At 33.8% G+C, this 14,742-nt stretch overlaps 1 protein-coding gene across 29 annotated transcripts in view; it reads right to left on the reverse strand.

Annotated features, from left to right (window-relative positions):
* The window catches only part of TENM3 (teneurin transmembrane protein 3), a 1,286,597-nt gene that overhangs the window by 1,210,023 nt on the left and 61,832 nt on the right, over nt 1–14,742 (reverse strand). The gene's annotated exons all lie outside the window — the stretch shown is intronic.

Below are 14,742 nucleotides of genomic sequence, written 5' to 3' on the forward strand. Positions count from 1 at the left end.
TGCATTGTGTACATTCACCAGGCAGTGTTGGGCACCATTGCTCAAAAGGCCTCTCAAAAATGAAGCAGAAGAAAAGGTTTAACAACACCTCAAGATAAGTACTTGCAGCCTTGTAGTCAATTTGGTGCTGCCACTGTTTGTCACAGATTTGTGGTTTGTTCTCTATCCCTTTATTCCATAATTTCCACTATTTATTTCGCTCTACGAATTCAACACTCAAACAAGGAAAAATCTAAAAAAAAATTCTAGGTAAGAAAAATTTAATGTTATATAAACACCAGCTTAGATATTTTTCTTTTCAGGTGAAACAACATATAATTGTGCACAAACTGAAATTACAAACAAAAATCTAAGATAACACTAATCAGAATATAGTAGGAATTATTTAATGGAATATGATAGGCTTGTGGCACTGTTATACATACGCTTCTTTATGTGGAGCCAGAGTTCTCAATTGGGTTCAAGCTTAGAAAGGTAATTTTCCTAACCAGGGTACCATTCTCTTCTCTTCCACTGCAGTTTTGTGCTTTTCATAATGATAATATTTTTATTTTCCATTCAGGGAAGTAAATACATCTAATGTACAAGGTGTGAAAATGACTGTACCCACATGAATTTCATATAAAATTCCATTTTACAAATATACATTTTAATAATCACGCTTTTTTCTGGAGGTTAACAAAACTGTAAAATATTTGTGGTATATTATATAATCACGGAAGAGTCAATACTTAAAATTATACATTGTGCACATGAAAATACTTGTAGCTAATTTGGAAAAATCCTTTCTCCTTGGATTTATTGGTAACCACATCCAAGGGAGCAAGCCAAAAGAAGAATTGTAAAAATTATTCATTTAAGAAGTGATATAAAATTATTCATTTAAGAAGTGATATAAAATTATTCATTTAAGAAGTGATATAAAATTATTTCCTCCTTGCAGCTCACATTAGTTTAGCTAGCTGAGCTATAAAACCTTTTTGCAAAGGTCATATGCTGATGCTGCATAAGGAAAGAGGCCAACTCTCAGTGACCAAAAGCAGGAATAAAATGAGATGATAACTAAGTGGCAACATCCATGAAAGCTAACCAATAACAGTAGAGAAAGACAATATCCCCACATTAAGTATCTGAGGCAGCATGAATAAGGATTTAATGTTCTTGTGACATATCCAAGTGCATATATACATACTAAAAAATGCTTCATCATCAAACTCTTCCAAAAAAGGTCATCATTATCTCAACCTGGACTGAAACAGTATTCTAAAAATTATGACTAACATGATAACCATTATTATCACAAGTAATATTTTGCATGAGTAGTTTTTCTCTTTGCTATATTTTCTTTAGTTTTTCTAATATATTTTCAGAGTGTACTGCCTAGAGGGTGTTCTTTTTTAGGTCATTTTAACTTGCAAATCCTGAAACCTACACATTTGGCAATCAATATTAAGAAAAAGAAATAGGATAAACTGAATTTTCATTAAAAAATATTTTTAATGCATTCCAAAATGAACTTTCAAGGGTTTTACATATATAAATTTATATATTGAATTTATTTTAATATACTTTCCTAATAGCAACTATCATAAGATTGACAGAAAAACCATCTGATTAAAAATCTATTTCTAGCTTTTTGCATTTTGATTCTAAGTCACAGATGTATCAAAAAGGTAAAAAAATGAAAGAGTTTCTATTTAATATGTTGTGTAAACAATATATCTGTTACCTTTTGACACTATAAAATTTAATTTTTAGAAGTTTTAATAATTAAATAAGCTGTGCCACATATTTCCCACGGGTTGGTCTGACTGCATTAGGACCCACATTCTGGCATTTGGGAGAACAACATGGACACACTTTTCCAGATGCAGCCTCACAAGTGCAAAATCTATGAGAAAAATTACTTCTCTTTTGGAATAACTTTTGGTTACAGCCTCCCAAAACAGACTGGTATGGCACTACCCAAAAAGGTGCACGTCTGACTCACACTTGTCCTCCAGGATTCTCAGGTCTATTTCTGCACACCTTTCACTGCAGCCCCAGGCTGTGCTGTTGCATATGGTTAATTAATTCCGCATAATTGATTTCTAATCTGTCCTTATCAGACTCCACAATGTTTCTAGCAGCTCATTTCTCCAGCTTGATGAGATTGCTTTGAATAGCAGTCCCCCACAGTTTGGTGTCATCTGTCACCACTGCTCTGGTTGTAGTCCATCCCATCTTTCTCATTGTTGATGAAGGTGTTAAATAACAATGGTTGCAGTAGAGAGCTCTGAGCTATGCCTCTGGAAAACTACACACCCTGCACCAACAACTTGGCACAAACATTCCATCTGTTTTCCATTTGCCTAAAAGTCTACCACAGTCAAGGGTGCTAGTTAAATCAAGAAAAATTACAGCCATTGGTCACCTCCTCATTCACTCAATCATCTAATCAGAAAATTTCACAAAGGTGGAATCTTTGCCCTTGCTTAATCTTTGCAAGCTGCTTCCAGTCATCTTCTTGTCTTTGACGTATCTGGAGATTTCTTCTAAGAGAATTTGTGATCATCCTGGGAATTATTCATTATCTTCTTGGGAATCAAGGTGAAGCTGACCAGTCTATGCCTCTTCAATACTCTTCCTGCCCCTAAGGAGAATAGGCATGACATGTGCCTTTTTCTACTCACTGGGAACTTTTCAAAATTTGTTTCTGCTGATAGGTATTAACATCTTTCCCTTCCTTCTGTTTATCAAAAGCTGCATTCATAACAATGTTTTTAAAAAGTGTACTCAAGACACCTGGGAAGAAAATTGCTTAAAAAATACTGATTTTTTAAAGACCTACATTCTTTTTAATACTATATTAACACTGAACATATGTTATCAAATTGAACTCATGGGAGGTAACATTCTTTTCACTATTATTTTATTGCTAGCTTAAAAAAACTCTGGTTTAGGCTTGAATTTGATCATGTTCTCTCAGAACACCCAAAAGACCTTCAAACCTTTAATTACAGAAGAGATATGGAAGTGATGTCTTATTTTGCTGTCTTACTGAGGAGCATTGATCAAAGGAATACTGATAAACATGGCTTTAGCTGAGAGGATCTGAGCATGATATTACAGATTAACAAACAGAATAAATATGGTCATAGAGAAGTATGTCTAAAGCAAATTTTTTTAGAAATTTTATTCAGTAGATTTGGAACTTTCTCTAGTAAAAAATTAATCTTGTCCACACACCCAGTACTCAGCTTATACTTTCTAACTCATTTAGCTCACTTCAATGTTTATCTCCATGAGATTTCTCAAAGTAAATAAATAAAAAAATATTTTTCCCTGAACAGATCAATAAGGATGTTACTTTGTATCTCCTGGAAGTGTGCACTTAGTAATTGGATAATTTGTCTTCCCTTTCACAATTAAAGTAAATAGAATTAGTACCCTTTCCATCGAGACCTACAGATAGTTTCCCTATCTGATTGAAACTATCAGACCAACCACTGCTTTCAGTATGCTACAGCCCACAACAGAATTCTGTTGTAAACCCACTGTTGGGTCAACCAGTTGATTCCATTTCCTACACTCACATCAGCAATACATGCAAGGCCATGACCAACACTGTGGCACTACTAATTTGTGTCTTAGACACGCAGAAACAAAATGTACAAATTAAACCTCCTGCTTCAGGCTTTTAAACCATTCCAACTTTGCAAGGAGATTCTGAGGCTGTGACATGGCTTCCAAGTCAGCAATTCTCCTTGTACAGGGATCTCCCCATGGAGCCGAGTGCTAAACAGTGACTGTTGTTCCATACTACTGACCAACAATATGAGTGATATAGAAAAATCCATTTTTTTCTGTTACTGCTAAAGCCCTGGCTATTGCCAAATTAGCAGCAATCCTACAGAGTCACAATAGCCATGAAAGCAGGTAACAATTTTCAGCAATTATATCACTCCATAATAATTTATCATCTCTGCTAGAAAACAGCCTACTCCCAAGCTCAAAACAATACCTACTTTAATTTTCAAAAATCCTATGTTAATTTTTCAAAAAAATTCACCAAACCCCATTTTTTCCTTTTTAACATTTTGATACAATACATGCCTATGTGATACATATTAATTTCCAAAATTCTTAAAGAAAATGAAAGCCAGTAAGTGACTTTCAATGTGAATCAAGTGAATCAATTTATTTTTTCCCAAGGACATTTGAGCATATAATATTCACTTTGTTGCCACAGGTACAACATCTACTCTGATACCACAATATCTCAGATATAAAAAAACTTAATCACTGATTTTTCTCTCCTTCAGATAGCTAGCTTCCACCTCTTTGACATCTGCAAGAAATACCAAGATGAACTGTCACTAGGCATTGTCTTCATAATTTGGATTTGGTTTTGTGATGAAAATATACACTTCCAGCAAATTGGAATTTCACTCACTTTGCCCAGTAGGAACAGCACATCCATGAAATGTCCTTGCAGGGAATTTTTTTAGAAAACTTCAACATCCCCTCATTCAAAATGAACAGACTAAATGGACATATGTTTATTAATTGTAATGAGGCTCTTGGAGATACATTTGATCTTCTTCTCAATTTTCAATATACTGAATGAGTATAAGGAGTTCAATATCTTTAGTATCTTGCTCACATTAGAGCATCTTAAAATTATATTACAAAATTATGTTAAGTACTATGCCTAAGTCTTCTTTCTTAAGTGTTTCCTCTCACCCGATAAGCACTTAATTAGAAAAAAATTGGTTTATTCTACTCAACTGAAAAAAAAATTATACAAAACTGGACCTTTATATTAAATGTCAAAACTACATATATTTTATTAAGTATATTCATCATCAATAAGAAAACTCTTAAGGATACCATAAAGAAACCTTGCTGAAATAAACTGTTGATAAAAATATTTCTTTTGAAAAATATCATGTTTCAAGGGCTTTTTTTTTTAAATACATAAAATAAAAATGGCAAGATGGCATTAATAGTGAGGGAATCTCAGTATGGCTTGGGGATGATGAAGTCTTACCTTCCTCTTCTGGCTCATGTGAAGAAGTTAAGGGAAATGAGAAGCGAACAACACAGTGCCTGCCACTATGCCCATCTCCTAGTCACCCACACAACGTCTACAACACCTTGGCTGCCTTAACCTCATATACCAGCCCATGTATCTGTCCTGCTGGACACTTTAGTAATCCAGAAGGCCTGGATTACTTTGGGACACTTTAGTAATCCAGAAGGCTAACCCATAAATATGAAAAAGCACTTAATTGTCTCATGTCATTATAAACCTTATGAAAAAGAACATCAAGATAGAAAATTCTTACAAGAATTAACCCTGTATCATTTATCTTATTGACTTGAACTCAATATTTTGTCTGATTTGATCTACCCCAATATAAAATATATCTGTTTTATCATTGCATTCTTCCATAAAACTAAATGCTGGAATCATAATGTTTAGAGTCTGACAATTTAGAATCCATAGGATGTACAGCCTTTCAGTGTAATTTTTCAGTTTCCCAAATACTTTATAGATATATTGAAAATACAAAATACTTTTCCCCTATGTTGTATTTTTTTTTAATAAAATCTATAAAATAAGGGCTGCAAGTCCCCCTAGTTTAAGCTGTATAATTATTTAGAACTCCTACAGTAAATTCTTTGAAGTGCTGTTAAAATCGCACATATAAGTTTGAAAAATCATTATTCATTCCTGATTAATATATATTTCAATTCAGTGTTGTCCAACTGTCCTTCCTACCTAGGGCTCTCAGGGTTAAGCAAACTGTGGGTTGATTTTTTTGTCATCTAGAGTGGTCTAGAACAACACCATAATCTCACAATTCTCAGGCTTTAATGACCATCACTTCAGCAGGACTTTCATCTTCATCACAGAGCTAAAGTGAGGCAGGAATAACCTTTATGAATATCTCAGGACTGTCCAATTACTTTTAAAAGTAAAATTAGTAATATAATTCAAAACTCAATTATATTGATGAATAATAGTTTTTATTCCTTAATTTTTGTGTCAAAATATATTTAATGTCATGTTTTAACAAGTGCAACCATTATAGTCAGTCTGGAGGAAATTAGTAAGGAAAGAAAGTGATAAACTAAACCATCAAACATGGAATTTAATTACTACAATTTAGGAAAAGCAGCAAATATATAAAATTGGATTAAAATACTTTGTATTCCATACAAAATATTCATTAAAATCTTACAAACTAAGGAACAAAAATACCCTTACTTTCTTCAAACCAATTTCCCAAAGACTATAAGGAAAATGTGACATTTATTATGATGACATATGGTCAATTTTACATGAGTAAGACAGGTTATGCTTTACATCAGTGCCTCAAGGAATGCAGACTACTAATACTTCGTTATTACCAAGCAATTTAAATCATGGTATAATTATACAGACAGATGGATTGCAAAAACATTCTAGCTTCCTTTAAGCATTTAAAATGGAAAAAAGGATAACTTGAGACATTTTAGTTATAAAATGCCTAAAAAGTAATAGATTAAACAACAAAATCTACAAACTAATCTTACCAGAGAGGGCTTAAGAAAATCAAATACAGTATTTTTCTCATGGTACAAATTAGCCTTAGCATAACATTCATAGAAGTAATTAACACATTTAGAAAATCAGGAGAAAAAAAACCGTGCTATTTTAAAGATATCACTTCATCTTTGTGGCTTGCCATTCATTTACCTATTTGCATTTATTTTTTTCTTATTTTTATATATTTAATACCCATGTGTAAATTCCATTTTTAAACACTGCAAGTTAATAAAACTCTTTTCCCTAAAATGTTATTTTTTACTTTCTGTAAAGTATAACACACTCACAGAGTACTTGGAAACTACATTCTTGAAAATACACATGGAAAAGGCTAGAGAACCTATAAGTGAAGAAACACAACCCTTTACTTGTTCTTGGGTAGTACACAGGAATTTCATTAAAATCTGACCAGAGAGTTGTTCTAGAACACCACCTAGAATACAGCTAAATTCAATACATTAGTGAGAAGCAATTGCACAGCCAACATTGTTTTCTTTCCTTTTTATGATGCGTCACTTCCATTACATTTGTTTTTCAAAAATATCTTCTTTTTGAAAAATATTTGTAACTAGGTCTTGCAAAAATGCTTTGTCTTTCTTTTGACTTGATACTTCTTAGAAAAGCTTTAGAGCATGATCGCTCTGGCTATTTCCATGGCTTTTGCTAGAGATCCTTTTTACTCTCTGCTGAATTTCAAAAATATTTAAAAGAAAGAAACTGCAAAGAGACTAAGTTCATTGAAACTTTACAGTTCTGTGTTTAGTCTTTTGATGTCTATATTTAAATTTACTGAGATCTATTTTTCCCATTTCAATCAAAACTACAGCCACAGTTTATTCATTTATGTATACTTAACTATTATTAGAAAATAGTTACTAAAACACTTAGTCAAAATATTGTAGCTACATTCTCATACACTGATAAAACAGGGAATATAAATCCCTCCATGGTGTTAACATAACTTTACTGAACACACAAGAATCTTAAGATGCTAGTTTAAGCTATATCAGAGTGTCTCAGTTCATTTTTCTGAACAGATCAGTAGTCACCCACTTGCAACATTCTGCATACTCCAATACTATTTCTGAAAGCTTTATATCCTCAAACACCCTCTACAAGGCTTATGCCAAGTGATACAAAATTTTGGCAGCACACCACAAAGCATGATATTGATAAACTATGGTGCAATTGGATGTAGTCAATACACTCTTGAGAATATTGATTAGCACGGCTCATGTTTTCACTCCTGAGGGCCAGGAGTCATACTGTGATGAAAATCTTAAGCAATGTGCTTACAGCCACAGGCCAAGCTCTGTCTGCAGCAAACTTCATCACTGTGGTCCAAAGCATGGCACCTGCTGGGAGTGAGGCAGGTTTGTTTTTGGTGTGATGTCAAGGCAAAGAAAATGGTACACCCTCAGGTGTCTGTGCCAATATGGGACCAGGATCATTCAACAGATGTACTCCAACATTCCTTAATGTTAATCTATGCATAATTGCACCCAAATCATGTGTCTAAACCCATAAGATGCAAGTGATTTTGTGCTTTTCTTCAAGGAAAAGCACACTACGCCTCGATGTGAAAATACAAACATGGAAAAAACTTTAGATACAGCCTGGGAACTAATCGCCTTAGGACTGTCACAACATGCAGAAAAGTTGATTTGTCTTGTTGATCTACAGATAAATGACTGTCTAGAGTTTTAGCAGAAATCAGCACTGTCTCCATGGAAACATACTTGCATGAATAAATGAACAGGAAAATCTGTGTTGAATGTGTTTCAAAAAGTACTCGCAACTCTTTTGGGAATGAAAAAAGGAAAGAGAATTGTATCAGTTTAAAAAAACCTACCTTGTGATATGACATAAAAGAATGAGATCTACAAGTCACCATGGCTGCAAAAGATCATGACTTTATTATTGGATCTTGACAATAATTCAATATTGGGTCAAAACCAAATCATTCATCTACTAGTATTGTATCCCAAAACCTGTCCCTTAACCCAGTAGCAATAGTAACTGCCACCAACAAACCAGCAAAGTTATGTCTCCAGTAATCACTAAATCCACAATGACAAGAAATTTGCAGGTTTGGAAAATCACATGCTTTATCTGACAAACTTGAAAGGTATATTATAAATTATTTTTTACACAAAAGCTTACAGTATATATACTCATTTGTACCTCTATTTTGAAACAAACAGGCTAGGAATCTGCATAAATAGGCCACCACACATTCCCACATTTAGAGTTATAAAAGCAGGAAAGACAGGTCAAAAGATCTAGAAATCATTTAATGACAGTATGATAATTTTCAGACTTATAGGAAAATATAATGAATTTGCTAGTTTTCTAACACTGATGTTTGACATTGCTTTGGAATGCCTGAAGGTATATACAATTCTCTTAAATATTAGTAGAAGTTGAACATACAAGAGTAATTACCATCATAAAAATCTATTAATTTTTAAAAAGCATGCTTTTGCTTCCTTTCTTACAGAATGCTAACAAGGACAACTTAAATTTACTGCATGGTACAGGCAGAATCAATACAATACCTAGAGTTCAATTTCACCAGTATTTTCCAAAATACAATGTGCAAGTTTTTCAAACACTGCCTATGACTAAAACCAGGAAAGAACTTCTGCAATTACTGCTTCTGTACTGTGCAGTTGCCACAGTGTGTTCACAAAACTAAAAAGCAAGGCCATATTCAAGTTTAATCTGATTCATGGCAATAAGAAAATTGGGGCATCATCTAATAACAGATGAAACACTGACAGACAGAATGAACAGAATGAACACGCCATGGCCACTCAGGAGAGCAGGAAGTAAGCATGACTGACATGGCCAAAGAGACTGTAGATGGTTTGGGAGACTGCCCTATGAATAGCTTACTCCATGAATTCCTGTGCTCCAAGCATCTTTCCTTGTCACTTAGTACTCTGTCCTTTCCTTCACATTGTGCACAAAGTACTCAGGGGTCCTTCATTTCATTTTGTTACCCCTGAATCTGTTTTTACTGTTTATGACTCACACCTCACTATACCCCAGGCCTTCAGTATCTCATACACACAAGTAAACTGCCTCATAATAATCTAAAACATCAAACATGCATCCACATGGGCATTTTAATTTTGAATGGGAGTGGATTTTTGAACTTTGTCTCCCTTTCATAGTTAATTCTTACACTTTGCTTTCCTTGACAGAAATGATTTGGTGCATTCTAATCCTTTAGGATGAAATTAAATTAAAAATTTGCTGGAGAAAAGCACTAAACACTTTCCAAATGCTACCAGGCATATCCAAGCCGGTCTGAAGTAAAACTGGACTGTAGGTGGTGAGAATGTCAGATTCAGATGTCTGGCCAAACTTTCTATTCAGCCACTACTTTCTGAAATCTAAAGGACATAACAATTTTAAGGAATCTATTTCATTATGACAGATTTGTGAACAGGCTCAAAAATTATTAGATGGAATGGGAAGAGCATTTGTTAAACCCTGCTTCCTTAAAAATTAGGCTAAAATTTCCGGGGTTACATATTTTTTTGAAGGGTTACAAAAACAGATTCATTTGATCTTTTTGATTTAACTCAAAACTGATGAGCTCAGGTTACCCCTTTGTCTCCTGTTGATGTCTGCTTTCCCACTGAGCTGTAAACTGAGAATGGTCATCAGCACCAGGTAATCAAGCACAACTCCTAATAATGCCAGTTACTTCATTGTCATATGGTATTTATTAAGCATACAGACATGACCAATCACCTTGGCTTGGATGGAATTTTGATCTTGACAAACCTTGAAAGGACTGCAGCAAGATGTCTCTGAACCATCTAAATTCTTGAGCCACTGTGATGAAGAGATAAGAAAAGCCAAAATAACAGAAACACAAATAACATCAGATTCATTTACTAAATTTAAATGAAGTTTTCTGAGAAAATTAAATTACATAGATAGGTTGAAATAGGTTTGGGAATTAATTTTTAGTCAATCCACTTTTAAATTCAAATGTGTTTCCTATATATCTGGGCATGTTTTTTTAAAAAAAGAGGGGTACAGTAAGACTTTGAACATTATAGGAGTGATTTTTAAGTCTGATACGATGAATTATAATTAGAAAATGAATACTCTTCATTGATTATTTCAGCATAAACCCCACAATTTTATTATCACAAGTGAAATAATCGGAAATGTGTAAAGCCAGGAAAGTATTTTAACAATGCTGAGAACAATTCAATATTAAAGACAGATGCAGCTTTCTCATATTCCCTGTGACTGGAAATTTGTCAGTATATTCTGGAATACACAGCACTGTATAACGCAAAAGAAAGATCAGAGGACTCAGCACATATAAACCAGAAGGGAAGGCGCAAAGAGGACAGTCTCTCCTCAGTGGTGCTCAGTGACAGGAGAAAAAGAAAAAGGGCACAAACTGGAGCACAGGGGAGTCCCTCTGAACAAGAGCAAACAATTCCACACTGTGAGGGTGATCAAGCACAGACACAGGCTGTCCACAATCTCCATCCTCTGAGATATTCAAAAGTCATCTGGCCACAGCCCTGGGCAGACAGCTCTGGGGGCCTCTGCTAGAACAGGGGTGTTGGATCAGAAGACCTCAAAAGATCCCTCAACCCATTCTCAGCAAGTACCTAAAACTGAGAAACATGGTACCAAAGGTAACATACTTCTAGGTGACTAAAGCAAGTTTTTGGCTAGAACTAAAAAAACCATAAAATTACCTTAGATATGCCAATTTAATTATTTTAAACTAAAAATACACTATTAAAATACCCTGAGTTATACCAAACTCCAGGAAATTAAGACCAAATATAAATATCCACTGATCCTTAGAATATATTAGTTCACATTAATATTTGAGGATGACAGATACTTATTTATAAAATTTTTGGCAACAGGTTTTTAGCTTGCTAAGATATGGATTACCTCATTATTGTTATTTACTCTTTATCCTTGGAGCTACAGGAATTTTCTATCTTAAAAAATTATTTTTAAACCACAACTTCATTAATCATTACAAAATAAAATGTAGTTCTGGCTAAAAGAAAAAAAAAAGCAAAATAAATTCTTTACTGAATTGTAATTATTATATGTAAAAATCTGGATAATTACACAAATTTTAGGTGTTCCTTGCATGTAAGCATGTAGGGTTTCTTAAATATAATCCGTATTTGCAACAGTACAGCTTTATAATCCAGTATATGTACATAATTTATAGATGCAGTAATGTGTCAACTGACTCAGGACCTTCATTTTCATGTTTCACATTTTTAAGGGGCACTTATGAGTCGCTCCTTGATGCATTTGGATTACTATTTAAATATTTCAGTGCACCAGAAAACTCATTTTTATTGGAAATACTAAATACAAAACACTAATTATAAATATGTATGCATATATATATATATATTCTAAGCAACTAACTGTTGGTTTAATAATCTGTAATGTTCACCATGAAGTATTGTTATTCTAGCCAAGAACAGAATACACACATTAAGTGTATCCACAATTATTTCTGTTGCAAATGGCATTTTTAAAAATTTTGCTGAGTATTATCTATGAACAACTTTCATAAAAATTCATTGTTAACTCTTCTATTTTATAATTATTTTGGGTAATTAAAACCATTTATATATATATCTATATATCTATATCTATATATATATATATATGTATATATATACACACACACACATGTACTCCAAAAGTAGTATTGTGACATCTCAGTCACCCTTAAACTTTCTTGAACTTAAATTCCTGAAATTAATATTTTCTGCATATAGCTCCCTGGGCTAACTAATTGTACATTAGAAACACATTCTTTGACTAATAAAGAAGGGACTGAATTGCATACATGAATAACTGCTACATGCAGAACCATGAAATATAAAATCCTACCCTGCATCCAAGCATTAGGGGGAGTGCACATTCTTCCTGAGAACGAGCAGGAAGCCCTCCAGCCACATGGGCAGTGGGGGTGGTTACTACCAAGAGCTCAGAATTCTTGGTCACTCTGTAACCAACACTGCAAATTGCCATGTTCAGAGAGACAACCAGTGTTGGCGGCAGGTGCATAATCAGAATGTGAAAACTATCAGCAAACTTCCCTCTGCCTACAAAAAGATGCACAGGAGTTTTGATGGTCAACCACAGGAATGTTGCTGTGCACTGCTTAAGGCTTCACATTACAAGAATTGTTATTCCAAGTGAATTCCAAGTGGAGTAACATCTGTTCCCATCCTCACCACAAGTATTATTTACTGAATAGCTGCATGATGTGGCATTAGGTTACAATCACTTATATTTTGTTTTAGGTTTACACATTCATAGTGGTAGAAAACACAAAAACACATGAAAAACTACATTTATGCTAAAACTTAAAGTTCTAAGAAAAAAACAAGAAACCTATACACAATTTTTTTAGAGACTAGATGAGAGGTCAACCCCCTCTGATCAAGCAACTGAGGCTAAGTGAAGATGCATGTAGGCCAGCCAGCATATCTAAAAGATCCTTTAGTAGCTAATTTCCTAATTACTTATACCCAGAGGTCAACTATGGTTCTGCTTTTTAAGCAGCAGTGTCTAGACTTTAAAATCGTATTTCTCATCCTGCTGTGGAAAACAGGCAGACATCCAATTATACAAACTGCCTATGCACCTACAAATCATATGTAATTATAATGTGCTTTGCATGATTAAAATGGCATCCACAGAATAAAGACTGGTTTTATGATAAAAAATTCTGCTCTTTTGCCTCTCATTTAATTAGCCCCTAATAGCATAGACAAAAAGTTATGAACATCTCACATTTTATTTTTCTACTCTATCAGCTTGCAGAAAAGCATAACCAATCTTTACTTAAGATATTAGATAAATACATAATAAAAAAAAAATCTCTTTTCTTCGTCTCCAAAGTTCAAAAGAATGATGTTTTTTGATTGAACATAGTATCGAAGACTGGGTCACCTCACTTGAAAGTCACACAAACTCTAAGAAAAATGGTGCTGGAGAATTTTTCTTTGATTATTCAAATATCAAACATGTTCTTCAAGAAACTCCTTCAAAAATAGAGTAACAGCACTGCACCTAAACTGTCATAATTTAATATGAAGTGACAAGAAAGTGACAGATAATAAAGAACAGCCTGAAGATGGAATTGCTTGTCATTAAACCTTCATTTCCTCCTCAGGCACAATGAGCAGATCACAAGACTCCATTGTGCTGCAAGAAGTTCCCTAAAGAGAGAGCTACCTGATCTTATTCACACAAGGAGACATGTGATATAGTTCAAGTAGAAAATGGTGTCTGAGTAATCAGGTAACAGAAGCTCCCTTTAGAAGATGGGCAGGGTTTAAGGAGGTGTGTGGAATTTCCCAGGGAGGGTAATGCACTTTATTTTGTTTTCCTTTAATTCCTGTATTGAGAATCATCATGGATGGGCCACAGAATCTAAGTACCACATCATCAGAAATAAAGTATCAGTTATAGGGAAGTCTATAAATTCTAACAGTGTTAGAAACTTTTCCTGCAGGTGGTAGTTAACTATCAACATACTGATTCAAAAGTATCATGAGGTTCCTAATTTTGACATTAGAAATATCTGGGTTCCTTATAATAATCTAGTAGTTAGGATTGACTTTAACTACTGCCTCTTCCAGCCACTGTCTATTCTAACAAACTAATGTGCATCATGACTGCAATGTCTCACATACAAAAAAAAATATTTTAATGCATGTTGCTTGCAAAAATAGGAAAATTCAAATCTTTCACTATAGGCACTTGCAAGGAAAGTTTTTGAAAAGGACAAACTTCTTGGTCTACACCAAGCATTTAATTTTTTTTTCCTGCTTAATCCTTGAGGTGCTTCCAATTTTCTCCAAAGAGTAGACTCCTTGGTTTAACCTTGCCAGTTTAGAAAATATATTGCAGCCCTTTGTGTCTTCAAGATCAGCTTTATAGAAGTATAATGAAAAATTTATTTTATGAAATTTTGCTAACACTTGTAATCTGATTCATTTAGTATCTCATTCTCAAAGTATCTGAAATATTATTCTTAGTAATCGATTATTTGCAACATTTAAATGAAGACATCCTGGAATTTTTTTAAATTTAAACTCTTTGTTCAAACAAAATTTAACTTCAATAAG

The sequence above is a fragment of the Lonchura striata genome, chromosome 4 (assembly GCF_050655825.1).
Source record: "Lonchura striata isolate lonStrDom1 chromosome 4, ASM5065582v1, whole genome shotgun sequence".
Taxonomy (NCBI): domain Eukaryota; kingdom Metazoa; phylum Chordata; class Aves; order Passeriformes; family Estrildidae; genus Lonchura; species Lonchura striata.